We start from the raw sequence: 14,376 nt of genomic DNA, 5'->3' as shown, positions 1-14,376 counted from the left end.
CTTTTCATTGTTCAATACATCCTCTACTAATACCCCAAAGATCATATAGCTGTTCAAAGGTAGCCAAGGGATAATAACAAAGTTTCTCATAATAACTAGGCTGCAGACTTTTCACTACCAATCGCACTTGATCCTTTTCAGCAGGCCTATTGGTCATCTTCATGGCCTTTTTCCTCCATCTCAATAGATACTCTGAAAAGGTTTCATTTGGTTTTTGCCTAGTGGTCTCTAAGTCTCTCAGGGTAACATCTAAAGCTGTATTATAGGAGTATTGTTGCACAAATCTCCTAACTAGCTCTTCCCAATCTTTTCTCACAAAGGGCTTCTAGCCCATGATACCATGAAGATGCAACCCCTTCTAGTGACATAGAAAAGAACTGAGTGACTTGGTTCTTAGTCAAACCAGTTGTTTTCATGACTATAAGATAAGACCTGAGGTGGGTTTTTGGATCACCAGTACCATCGAATTTAGCCAAATCAGGCATCTTGAATTTTTCAGGTAGATTTCCATCCAACTGGATGTCAAAGTCATCTGCATCTAACAGCCCCATTCCAGTAAATTCAGCTTGCTTTTTCACACTGGCCTGAAGTTTTTCCATCATCTCAGTAACAACTCTAATCTCCTCACTTGTCCCCTTTTCTTTCTTTTTGGCCTTGTCTTGGAGATAATCTTCTTCATCCCACACATCATCAAAGGCTTTCTTTTTATTAGTCTCTTCTTCAGGCCTTTTCACCTGAACATCACTAGGCCCACCCATCTCTAACTTCTTCTCAAAGTTGGCCATGATTTTTCCTTCAAGCTCAGCCATCTTGGCATTCAAAGCTTCTTCAAGCATCTGTCTAAACATGACCTTAGTGTCTTCCATTTTAGCTTGTGCAGGTGTAACTCTTACTAATCTCTTTCCCTCCCTAACCCAAGTGACCTGATTAGAAGTCTTCTTGATGTGTTCTAAAGCTATGTTTACTACAAGAGAAAAAAAAATACAAGGTTTTAACATCTTATGCTATGTACAAATGCAATGCATGAATGCATGAATATGCACTTTCATTTTTACCTTTGCCTTTACAAAGCCAAAACCGAACCGTACTAATACGACCAAAACTGAACCAAAACCGAACTGTATAAACCGAACTAAAATCGGACCAAAGACTAAATGATAAACCGAAAAGAATGTCTCCAGAACTGAATCTTCGCCCCCTTATACCTTCAACTCTCACGTACAGGGTAAGAAAAAATTCTATCCTAGGCTATGGTACACTGGACACACCAACAGGGGGTGGTCCAGGACGATCCTTCCCTCACAAACAAAGGATTTATATCCTTAAAGTTTAACCATAAGTAAGCATCCTCTTGCTTACCATGGGTTTTAAAATGGACTTGGGCCTATACACACATTGGGTTTATGTATAGGCCTAGGTTCATCTTAACTACCACTAGAACTTATGGTTTGAACAGTAAGGATACGAATCCAGCACAACAAAAATCTACGGGGTACCTAGGGTTGAAATCTATGGCTCATGGGCTTTATTGGGTAGGAAAAGGGTCACCCATGCGAGAGCTTGTCCATTAAGCACAACGGCCGGAGCTGTGGCTCTTTTATAGAGTCGAAGGTACGGGCATGGGGTGCTAGCATTCACCAATTCGTCATAGCTCGAGTAGAACCATGGTCTCCCTGGCTAGTACTAACGAGGCGCAAAGGGGACGGGTGATCCGTGTGATAGTGTAGTGTAATGCAAAAAGTTTAACAAAGGAATAATATTAGACTAATAGAAACATGTTGGAGTAACTATCCATTTAATCCCTAGTGGAGTCGCCAAACTATAGGGGTGGGGCGTGAGGCGAAATATCATCCATTAGAATTATATAAAATGCATCAGGTAATGCCCAGGAAAGATGGTGGAGTCACAATGGTCTCACTTAAGTACCACCTCCTTAGACAAAGATTTCCTAGACATGCACTTCATACAATCCTAATAGAATCAAACCACTGGTAAGTACCGTCTTCCCATAACACTACCACGGATTTATGCCATTTATGCCACAAAGGCATAGATAGGAGTCGCCACCCGGGTAATAACCGGGACATATTCAGTGTTTCTTCCGAGGGTCATGGATGGCAACTTACTCCTTGCAGAGTTTCCACAACCGTCATTACCATAGCCCAATGTCTAGGTTCGGGATAGTGGGTACGTAAGGGGAAGGTGTTAGGCACCCCTTACGCCTGGTCTAACCTCGTTAATTCGAGTGCCAGTCCTCTACTAATGTTTCTAGAAGTCTTGTTTATTATTCCTTTATTAAACTTTATCCTAAAAAATGCAATTCTAATCCTACACACGCAAGTAATTCACAAAAAGGGTTGTTGTTTACACACAATTTTCATGCACAAGTAATTCCTATCTATGGGGTTGCTAATTATTTAAATGATATTTACCAGATGACTAAAATTAATTTATTATTGGGAATTTAATTTACAAACAAATTCAATTTCAAATAACCCTATGTTTCTATTTAACCTAATTAATTAATTTTCACCAAGTTACCCTAAGGATAATTGAACTAAGTTAATTATGTACATGTGTAATTTATTCTAATATCACATAAGGCCCAAACAATCACAACCTAATAAAGATTTCTAACATGCAAATTTATTTTACAATTACCAAGTATTAAATTAAATTTATTTACATGCCAATGTTAGTTTAATTTACAAACAAGATTAATTTTAATTTACAAAGTATTTATTTAAATTAATTACATGCAAGAGTCAGTTAAATTAAAAACATTGTTAATTTTAATTTACCAAATAAAAGTTCTATTATTACTACAATTTCATGCCAATGGTTATTCGAGAAATTTAGAGCTACTTACCTGTTGGTAAATGCAGTTGCCATTGGGGCAAGCTACCCTTAAAAAAGGGTCTTCTCTTCTAGTATGGCAATGATATCCCTGGCTTACTCCCGTTTAGCTCCATATAAGCTCCACGTAAATGCCCTCTTTGGTACTTACCTTAGGGCTACTTACCAATTTTGTTTGTAATAAAAAAATAAAGAAACTAAAGAAAATAAAAGAAATAAAGAAAATATTAATAACAATTTACATTGGATTCTAACTCTAGTCTCCTAAAGGGTTAAGATTCCTAATTAGTTACAACTACCTAATGGTCTAAGTCTTCTAACATGATCCAAACACTTTATAACACTTCTTGAATTAAAAGAATACAGAAAATAGATCAAATATCAATTAAAACCTAAGAAAATACAAGAACATGCATAAATATACAATTTTTAAATTCTGGCAGATTAACAGTAGCAAGAAATTCGATTTTTTAAAAATAGTTAAACATGCCTAAAAATCATAAAAAAATTACAGAAGACAGCTTACATATCATACAATAACATAAAATTTATAAATCAAACAAAACCCTAGCCGAATGGTCTACATAAATCGTAACTTTTCTAAGTGACAGAATCGTACTATTTTTTTGTAAAATTCATAACTCATTAATCACAACAGATATGAATGCAAAGCCAATTGGAAAAGATTCATAAGATTCTGAAGTTAATTTTAGACACTAGATTTGCACAAAAATATTAAGGAACAAGGGAGATATAGGCTCCACAAGTCGGATATCCTGCAAATCAGATTTTACAGGAACTCTAACTTCAAACAGCCATAACTTACAAAATATTAAAGCTTTTTTAGTGATTCTTGAGCCTAAAATTAATGGAATTTCGTGTAGAATATGAATATAATTTTTACAAATTTTTTACAGATTCGGAAAATAAAGAAAAATAATAAAAATACGAGAGACAGAAACTAAACATGTGCAGAGTTGTGTATCCCCTCAAATTAAACATGATTACATGATCTATATGAACATATAAAATAAATTGAAGACAAAGAGCATAGAATTAAAATATTATGTGGCATAGATCTTAAAAAGAAAACAATAAAAACTGACCTGAAAAAAATAAGGAAGAATCAAAAAGTCTTGAATATCTCTAAATTTCTTATAGCTCTAAATTTTCTCTTCCTCTTTCCTCCCATCCTCTCCTCTTCTCTTCTCTAGTAGGGTATTTATAGGGTTTTGGGAGAGAGGTGTGATAGGGTTTGGAGTCTTAGGATGATAAAGTTTAGATGACTTAAACAACTACAATTGCAGAGTTCGAATAAGACTGGGATATGGGTGAGGTGTTTCAACCAATAGGAAGACAGGAAAAAATGGAAGGCACCAATAGGGAATGAGGAAGAGGTGTGGTAGGATTTGGAGTCTTAGGGTGATAAAGTTTAGATGATTTAAACAACTGCGATTGCGAATTCGAATAAGACGGGATATGGGTGAGGTGTTTCAACCTATAGGAATACAGGAAAAAAATGGAATGCACCTTTAGGTAATGAGGAAGAGGTGTGGTAGGATTTGGAGTCTTAGGGTGATTAAGTTTAGATGATTTAAACAATCACGATTGAGAATTCGAATAAGACTGGGATATGGGTGAGGTGTTTCAACCAATAGGAAGACAGGAAAAAATGGAAGGCACCAATAGGGAGTGAGGAAGAGAGTGGGGTCAAGGAGGAGAGAGATATTTTGTTATTTTAATTTTTAGAAAATAATTAAATGGGTCCCATTTAAAATTCCTAACTAGGCTTTCTTAGGCCCATGGAGCCCAATTAAACTTAATTAGATCCATTTAAAAAACTACCCATATTAAATTTAAACAAAATAAAATTTTATTTAAATTTAATTAAATTAATTTTCCCAAAACTTTATTATTATTTTTATTTTTTCAAGATCATGCCACGAAATTAATAATTCAGCTCAATGCCTCCAATTACATCTTACAGTCATATAATTTTTCATCATCGGGTTTCCCACGGCCTCAATGCACATACTCATCACAAAATAAGGGTCTACAGTTACGTTTGGCAGTCTCTACGCCAAAGAGGTGCGCAAGGTCATATAGACCTTCTACTCTCTCCTGCTGAACAGGAGCGGGGTGCAGGTGTTCTTGAAATTAGTTACTCATATAGGTACTAAATCCCAGCATTTTACACCAAATTATGTATAATCTCTCATCAATTCGATGAATGTCATGGACTATGCATGCAAGTTCAGGTTTCAGGGGAAAACGTTTCAGGCACCTCCTGCGATCCTTACTGTATGTCGCACCCGGAAATCCGCAGATCAGCTAGAGAGGTCGGAGGTGAAAATTGAGGAGACCCGTCTCCTGACTGCAAGTACGATAAAAGAGGCAAGAGAAATGGCTGACATAAATGAACTTCGCAATGCTCGATACGTGCTTTTTGAATCCCACATCTCATTGGAGGATGCGGATGTTGAATCTAACCCATTGGTTAAGATGCTGAAGTCCGAGCAGAAACAGCTCTTGCAATTGATGAAATCACAAGAAATTTATGAAGAGCAAGGGCGTCCTTTTGCACTCTCCTCTGCGACTTCCCATGATCGCCAGCGTTTCGCTGCAAGAGGTGATGTGGAAAGCCTGCGACTATTTGCCACTCCACGGATGGACAAATACCTTAAGCAAGCCAAGTTGTTTGACGAGGATCCCAGCAAGCCGCTGCCCTCGGTGGATGAGGATGAGAAGGAAGAACTCGCTGCCAATCCCCTTGCTCCCATCGCTGGTGCTATTAGCTTCTACCTTCAGTTGGCCATGAAGTCTCTCCAAACCATTGAAAAAATAATCAATTGAGGCCCTTGATTACTTGGTTATTTCTAATTTATGTTTTGCTTTTGCATTTCAATAAGTTAGACCATTGTGTATCTTGCCCTAGGCAAACTCAATGCTGCTGCTTATGGTAATTATTGGTTTGTGCAAGCTTGTCGGTTTTCATATAATTAATCTTTGAGTGCCACAAAATTATGAGAAATAATTGGCTTTATGAAAGCTCCTTTGTATTGGCAATTTGGCATTATCTTGAAAAGGCAACGGTTTATAACTGTTGCTATAAAATCAGTTTTGCTGACAGTCTTCATCTATTACTGGCAATGCACAAAACGAAAGCTGCTTGCTAATTTCCTCTTTTCTAAATGCATGGCTCTTTGCTAAATCTGTGGAGGTGATAGGGAGAAGATTTTCTAAAGTCTCAGCGGCGCTTTGCTTGGGAAAATTACAACATGCCAACCGGAAAGAACTTACCTTGTGCAAGGACAATAATTTACATAATTTGTTCTTTAAAGCAAACTACTTTGCCAGAAGTTAATTTGTACGCCAAACATATTTATACCATACTTTTTATAAAGTAAATTTGCTTTAAGTGTACTTTCTAAGAAATATACTTCCCAGAAAGTAGAATATTTTGAACCCAGTAAGACTAGTTAAATGAGAATTTCTTTGGTCTCTAATACTCATCACCACTCTATTGTCAAGCAAGCGCTTTGGCACTTCTCACTAGAATCTGGCCAACATCACCAATACCATAAAGTTTTAATAAGCAACGAATGGCTTTGCAGCATTTTGAATTAAATTAAAAAATTATATAAAATAAAATAAAAATGGCGAAATAAAACTTAGTGTAGGCAAGAATTTTTCATCCATCAGATATTAACCTTGAAGTTCAATACATTATTGCTGTTCATGGAATGCATCAATCCCATACAACCGTGGATGCTATCCTTTTATGATTTTTTTTTTCTTTACACATTCATCTTTTTTGGACATTTATTGGGTACTACATTCAATGGGACAAGCTTTCTTACAGTTATTCCAAACCTTTCACTCATATCTAAGGACTCAGCAGAGGTAAAATCCTCGTCGAGCAGTTCCCAGTCAAAATAGTGAATTAAAGATGCCAAACAAAAGGGAATGACTCGATGAGCCAATGGCATACCCACACACATTCGCCTCCCTGATCCAAATGGAATGAGCTCAAAATTTTGTCTCTTGTAGTCAACATTTGAATTCAAAAATCTCTCAGGCTTAAAAGCCATGGGATCTTCCCTAATATCTGGGTCTCTTCCTATGCCCAGGCATTTACAAAAACTTGAGTATTTTTGGGGATGTGGTAACCCATGAAATTTGTATCTTGTATCGTGTTTCTTGAAAGTAGCAGAGGAACTGCAGGATGTAACCTAAATGTTTCTTTCAAGACAGCTTGTAGATACGGCAAATTATCTATGTCACTCTCTTCAACCTTTCTGTTTTGTCCAATAACTATATTGAGTTCTTCTTTGACCTTTTTCATGGTTTCAGCTTTACGGAGTAGCTCTGCCATGGCCCATTCAATTGTTGTGCTTGTAGTCTCTAACCCACCAAAAACATCTCCTAAAACATTAAAAGTAATCAACAACTAATTAATTTCAATCCAAAATATAGTTATAATATAGATAATTTTAATATCATTAAGTCAAAACTTATTGATTAAGCCTTTCTAAAGAAATTATATAAACATACTCTCACTTACCATTATGATTATAATGATTTTCTCATGTGGGATCTTCCCATGCCATTCTTTCCCATCATCTTCAAATTCCAACAGCACGTCTAGAAAATCCATGGCCTTTTCCTTTCCCAATTTATGTTCCTCAATCCTCTCATTCACAAACCTTGCCACAATCTCTATCGTCCGTCCCATATCTCGCAACATGTTCCTTTTCAATCCTTGAGGATCTAACCATTTCAAGAATGGTAGAAAATCTGCAATATTTGGCTTCCCACCCCACCGGATGAACTTGTCCATAGCTTGAAAGAACTCGGGCCCTTCTCTGCTTTGTGAATCGAAAAGGTCTCGAGATAGCATTCGATTACCAACCAAGTTAAATGACATTCGGAATAAATAATGAGGCAAATTCAGCTTGCCAGATTCTCCCCTTGCCTTTGCAGCTTCCACATGATCTTCAATATTCCTATTAGACATTCACATATAATAATAATAATAATAATAATAATAATAATTATTATTATTATTATTATTGTTATTATTATTATTATTATTATTATTATTATTATAATAATAAAAACATTTGATTACCTTAACATTTGATGGATGCATTTCCGACGAATGGGAGCACTCTCATTGACTCGCTTGTTGCTGAGGAATTCCATGGAGCAAAGACGCCTGAGCATGCGCCAGTAGGGACCATAGGGGCCGAAGGCAAGTGAAGCCTCTTTATAGTTATGAGACGTGAAAACATCAAGAGACTTTCGATCACAGAAACAGGAGTCGTGATTCTAGAAAAGCTCCTCCGCTGCTTTTGCCGATTGTACCACCATTGTTCCATGTATCCTAGTCTTATTCAAAATTATTGGTAGCAAGTTGAAATACACAATTTAAATAATTATGTTTTATTTGTGGAATTATTTTTTTAATTAATTGTATTAGATGATCTTAAATTGTTTTGTTGAAAAGTCTACGTCCATTAGATTTTATCTGATATTTTCTTATACTTTTTTTGGTTGAAACCATTGTTATGCAACTTGAAATATTTTAATTAGATAAATAATTGCGGGTAAATTATAAATATTTAATATTCTTTCAATTTATTTTTATTTTTTCATTTTATTTTTATATAATAACTAAAAACATAATTGGATATTTTCATTTTTATAAAATTATATTAATAATTTATTAATTATTCTCAATATGATAAGTAAAAATAGATAGAGAGTAGTTTTTATTTTTTTATTTTTTATATGATAAATTAAAGATAATGATTAATTAATATTTTATAATTAATGCTTGTAAAATTATAAAACGTAATTAAAATTAAATTAAACCAATAAAAAATTATTTAGTACATCGGATATATATACACCGTCTTGCTAAATGTATGAGTCTCATCTCTTTAAAATTAAAAGACAATTTATATTTTTTTATCTTTAAAAATTATTATTTCTTAATGCTCCTGACATTTTAGTTAGTGTTTTCAACTTCTGGTGCCACATCATCTTCCAATTCCCAGTCTCCCCTCAGTTCAGTTCCTTCACACTGCGAAGACAGATCTACCCCCTCATTCTTCTTCTTCTTCTTCTTCTTCTTCTATTGTGTTCTTAAATCTCATCTGGCAAGTCCATAGCACAAGCAAAAGACGAACTCTAGGTTCCTTTAGCAGCGACTTATCTGAGAATACAAGGTCTTAAACAACACGACTCCAAATTAAAGAGAATATCTGATTTTTCAGTTAGTTGTTGCATTATTTTATTTGTATATAAAATAATTAAATATTAATTTAATTACTTAATTAAAATATTAAAATTTTTACAATAATTAATATTATAATTTAATTAGTACAATATAATATATAAATATTTGAAATGTTTTAATATTCATTATTTTATTGTTGTTAGTAAATTTTGTTCACATCTACAATAAAATTGTAAATAAATTTTTTGAAATATAATAATTTATTTTCTTTGACAACTATATGTTGTTTTAGCACTAATTTAGATGTTTATGCCTATTAATAATTTTTTTAGTTTAAATAATTAATCATTTATTTAATTAGTGTTCAATTGTTTTAGAATTACTTATCAAATCAAAATAAAAATCATAAATATTTTTTTAAATATTAAAATTCTAATTATAAATAAATATTATTTTTTAAGTAATTTACTTTGCTTTATTATAAAAGTCGATTTTTTTTTAAAACATGAAACATGGTTTTTTTTTAATATGAATTTATGATTTTATTTTTTTTATATATAAAATTTTATTTAAATTGCAATAACAAATTTAGTTAATAAACGAAAGTTAAGTATAAGCAGAATTAAAAAATTTAAATTTTTATAAACTCTAAAATTAATTTAAATAATAAGAGATAATATATTTTCTAAATAACATAAAATAATTAAGGATATTTTTATCTTTCAAAAATTCACCCTTTATATATGTATATATAAATGAATTCATATAGTCAAAACTAAGCTTCACCACAGTGCCAATGTGAGCGTTAACGTTAATTGCAAACATGTACATAGGTGAGTCTCTTCAACGATGAATGGAGATGTAACAACCTTATTCCCTACTGTAGATTTCCTTCTCTTGCTTCCCCAGAACTGAGGAGTCTAGCCAATTGGAGCTCTAAAAACCATCAACCTAATTCTCCTTTCAATTAATATCTGCAAAACTGGTGAGTTAGGTGGGGTGAGTATAGACTACTCGGTGAGTTGGCATTTATAATATGCATCATGCATGCATCATGCAACAAAGGAAATATACAAAGGAAATAAAATAAATAATGAGAATTCAGGACAAGCTGAAAAAATTGAATAATCAAATTCAACATGCTATGCAATTCTAGAATCTCCAAATCACTCAAATTATATTCTTCCTAGTTTCCAATTATTCCTCACATATGTAAAATTATCGATAATTGGTATTTGACATCCAAAGATGTGCCAAAGTATCAAAATAGATATCTAAATCATATCCATGTTGAGTCAAACCTTGCAGTGGCGGCTCCACCCTCTCTATGGGCAGCCTTTTCCTACTGCAATAAACTAAAATGCTAACATCCTTTTGATGGGAGCAAATATACTAAATATAATTCAATATCTCATAATGATGCAAAGGCAAATCATGGTTGTCAACACCATAGTCCATCAAACTCACAAAATCCAATAACATAGTCTTGCTAAATAAATCATTGCTACCCAAGGTAACCAAACAATTCTATCATAAATGCCCACAATCTCATATTTCTTCTTATAATTCTAAAATATTAAATCACCTATGCTGAACTTTGCTACTATCATCCATCTCTCTGTACAAGCTATTAATCTAATCATCATTTACCATTTATCTCAATTTAATAAACTCTAACTCTCTTTCTAGACTTGCTAGTATACATGAAATATTTGAATGGCAATGAGCAACAATAGAATGGAATTAGATTGAACAATAAAGATGAATCAAATAAATTAGATTGAACAATAAAGATGAATCAAATAATCAACAATAATGTCGGAAGCAAATCACCATTTTCAATTTTCAAAGGATCAAGAATCAATTGAGAAGCAAATTCATGCCATATATTGTAAATACCACTCACTTGGCTGCAAAATACCAACTCCCAGATACCACTTTTCCATTCATTTAATCCATAATCACAAGCTCCTCCTAGAATCATAATAATCATAATCAATCATAACTTCACTTTCCCTAATTAAATATCTAATAAAAATTCAACAGCATTTCCCCTTAAATTGGACTAAGCTCCCCATCATAAATCTCAAATCCACAAGCCATTAATCATATCAATATTTTCAATTATCCAACTTATAGCTCTATAAAAATTATATTATTAAAAATAATACTCAATTTCATAATTTCTTTAGTCATTAAAATATACTCATACACCAAAAATCCAATTGAAATCCACATATATATTTCTCAAAAATATTTCACAATCACATAATAATTCAACAACTTCATATCCTATCTCAAAATAATATTAGTTCCATAAAAATCACTCATTCAACTTAACTTAACCATTGATACTCAATCTAGCAGCTTGTACATTCAAATTTATCTATAATAATCCAACTGTTAGATAAATCCCAAATTTTAACCATATATTCAAGGCATCCCTATACAATATCAGTAAAAATTTTAGCTTAAAATTATCACTACATCATGAGATATCAACATATTTATCTAACCCTTCAAATTCTGAATTTTTCAGAAATCATTCTTAATCAGACAATTTATATAAAATAATTTATATCTCATAAACCACAAGTCTGAAATTTACCAAATTTTAACACAACAGCCTTAACATCCTAAAGATCATCTTTACCAAATTTCATAATTTTCTAAGTATCCTAACTATTTATTTTTCTCAAATTCCAGTAGCCAAAATTCAGAATTCAACTTTCAGACAGCCTGTGTTCAACAATTTATTTCTCCAAATTCAACTGTTGAAAAATCACCAAATTTTATCCATAACTTTGACACATATAGGCCTTCAACATATCCAAAAATTAATGGAAAAAGATACACCAAACTCACCTGGACAGAAGAAAAACATGCTACCCCTACTGAACCCCTGTTTCTACTACTGTTCACCTTCTTCTCCATTTCTCTCTTTTTAATTCTAGTATCCTAGACTAAAATCATTCTTTTCCCCTTGTTAGTGTTCTTTCTTGCTGGAGAAACTCAGAAAAAATCTAGCACCAACTCCCTATTCCCTTCTCTTCTTCTCCTTATTCCTTTCTTTCTTTCTTTTTTTTCCTTTCTCCTCCCTTTCTTCCTCTTTTCCCAATTCTGCTTTCCTCTTATTTTCTTTTACATATTTATTTATTTATAGAAACTGCTGGAGAAACTAGCTCACGTGTATTGCAACCTGCTGTCCAAATTTTTTTTACCAAAATTCATTTTGGTCCTTCATCTTTCCAAAAATCATATTTTCCACCTCAAAACTTCTATAACTTTTCCTTTAAGTCTAAGTTCAAATTAAATTTTTCTCCCCAAAACTTTATAAATTTTATTTCTATTCAAATAATAACCATATGTAATATTTTTTTTTCAAAAATTGGGGTGTTACAGGAGAAGAGGTGCAAACTTCAACTCTTGGCAATCTTGAATGATGTGTCTCCATCGCAAGTGCACGGATCGTTTAAGTAGTATAAAAAAAGATATCGTTCTCTCGAAAAATTATGTAATAAATTGAATCTTTGATATAAAATGAACTAAATTAAAATTATAATCCAATCAAACAGGTAAAGGAAATTTGGGAATCTAAAGTTTAAGTATAAAAATGCAAAACTCAATTAAAGCAAAGATTAATTCAATAATTGGCTAAATGAAGAAATTAAGAGATTAAGTACGAAAACTAATGAAAATGGATTAGGCTAAGCTTTCAAAGTAAAATATTAAGCAACGATTGTAAAAATGTGATTCTGAAGTTAAGGGTCCATATTTAAGCTAATTTGGTATTTTGATTAGTTTGCCAAACATATGGAAATTATGTGTTTCAAGGAGATCAATTCTCAAATCCTTTAAAATCTCTTTCGAATGAGACAAAGAGTGTCTTGGTTAATTAAATCCTACTTTTACGGAGTTTAAAATTAACCAAAACCCATTAAACTCTTTAATCAATCTATTAAACCTCTTAACCCTTAGTCTATTTCTAGATCCAAGCTAATTAAGCCCAGTTTCTTGATTATTTATCACTTGGTTTTCTCCTTTGATGCTTCAAATAAGGATTAAGAGCATAACTTAATGGTATCCTACCCTAAGCATATTATTAAATACACAAGAAATGGATAAAACCTCATAATAACTATAAAATCTGGGTTAACCAGTTCAAATTCTCAAAATATCTTAAATATTACATACCCAACTCTAGAATCTTAAAGTACTACACACTATCCATGCTTAATATAAGACATTCTAAGTAAAAGAAGAAATAAAACATGAAAATAAACTAAAACTGAAGAAATTCGGTAAAAGAAGTGCAAAAAATAGTGAAGAATGAAGAAAAATCCAAATTTTGGTGAAGAAATAGAATGTGTCGACTCCCTTCCTTCTTTTCCTTTCTTTTTAATTCTTTCTTCTTGATGTAAAAAGTGAGGTAAGAATAATTTTATACCCCCTGACAAAAATCCTAGGATGGCCTAAAAATGGTGTCAGGTGAGGTCACTACATGTGTGAGAAGATTTTCTTCTTCACCCAATTAATGAGGAAGTGCATAGCTAGAACAGCGCCTGTGCAATATCTTATGTAAAGTCAAGTCTAGAGAGAATAAGTGAAAATGGGTTTTTACATAGCCATGAAGGTCCCTATGCACATTTTAGCAAGCTTCATTGGTTTTTCATGATACTGCACAGGCAAATGCATAGGCTGCATAAGAGGCTATGCAGGTTTCAGTGAGTTTTTGCATTTTTCCAGCCAATTGCATTGGAGAGTGCATAGCCTGTGCATGAAGCTGTGCATCTTTCGCTAGGTTCAGGTTGTCTTCCATTAAGGTGCATAGGCTGGTGCATAGGCTATGCGACATCCTATGCAACTTTCGACAACTCTTAGGTGTTTTCCAGGCTCTCACATAGGCAGGTGCATAGGCTGTGCACCATCCTGTGCAACTTTTGGCAAGTTCAAAATTTCTTCTAATTTCTGTAGACAAGCTGCACAGGTTGTGCACCATCTTGTGCAAATTTCGATAGCCTTTAAAATCTTTAATTTTCAAGCTTCATTTTTAGCACTTTTGGACTTGGAATTTACTCTTCACTTACACAGTTACTTTTTAGTCCCTCAAAAATACCATTTTATCTATAAAACAAAAATAAAATTACAAATTAACCCAAAATTAACAAGTATGAAGGACTAATTAAATAACTAATAAAATTAACTAATAAAAAGAATAAAATGACTATAAAATCAAACCTACATGACTATATGAAATGCACATATCAAATACATTC

At 32.9% G+C, this 14,376-nt stretch overlaps 1 pseudogene; it reads right to left on the bottom strand.

The window, feature by feature from the left end:
• Positions 1–6,653: 6,653 nt before the first annotated feature.
• LOC131178803 (cytochrome P450 76A1-like) lies at positions 6,654–14,099 on the bottom strand (annotated as a pseudogene).
• Positions 14,100–14,376: the final 277 nt, after the last annotated feature.

This window comes from Hevea brasiliensis, chromosome 3 (genome assembly GCF_030052815.1).
Source record: "Hevea brasiliensis isolate MT/VB/25A 57/8 chromosome 3, ASM3005281v1, whole genome shotgun sequence".
Lineage (NCBI taxonomy): Eukaryota > Viridiplantae > Streptophyta > Magnoliopsida > Malpighiales > Euphorbiaceae > Hevea > Hevea brasiliensis.
The sequence above is the reverse complement of the archived record's forward strand: the minus strand, read 5'-3'. Positions and strand labels throughout refer to the sequence as shown.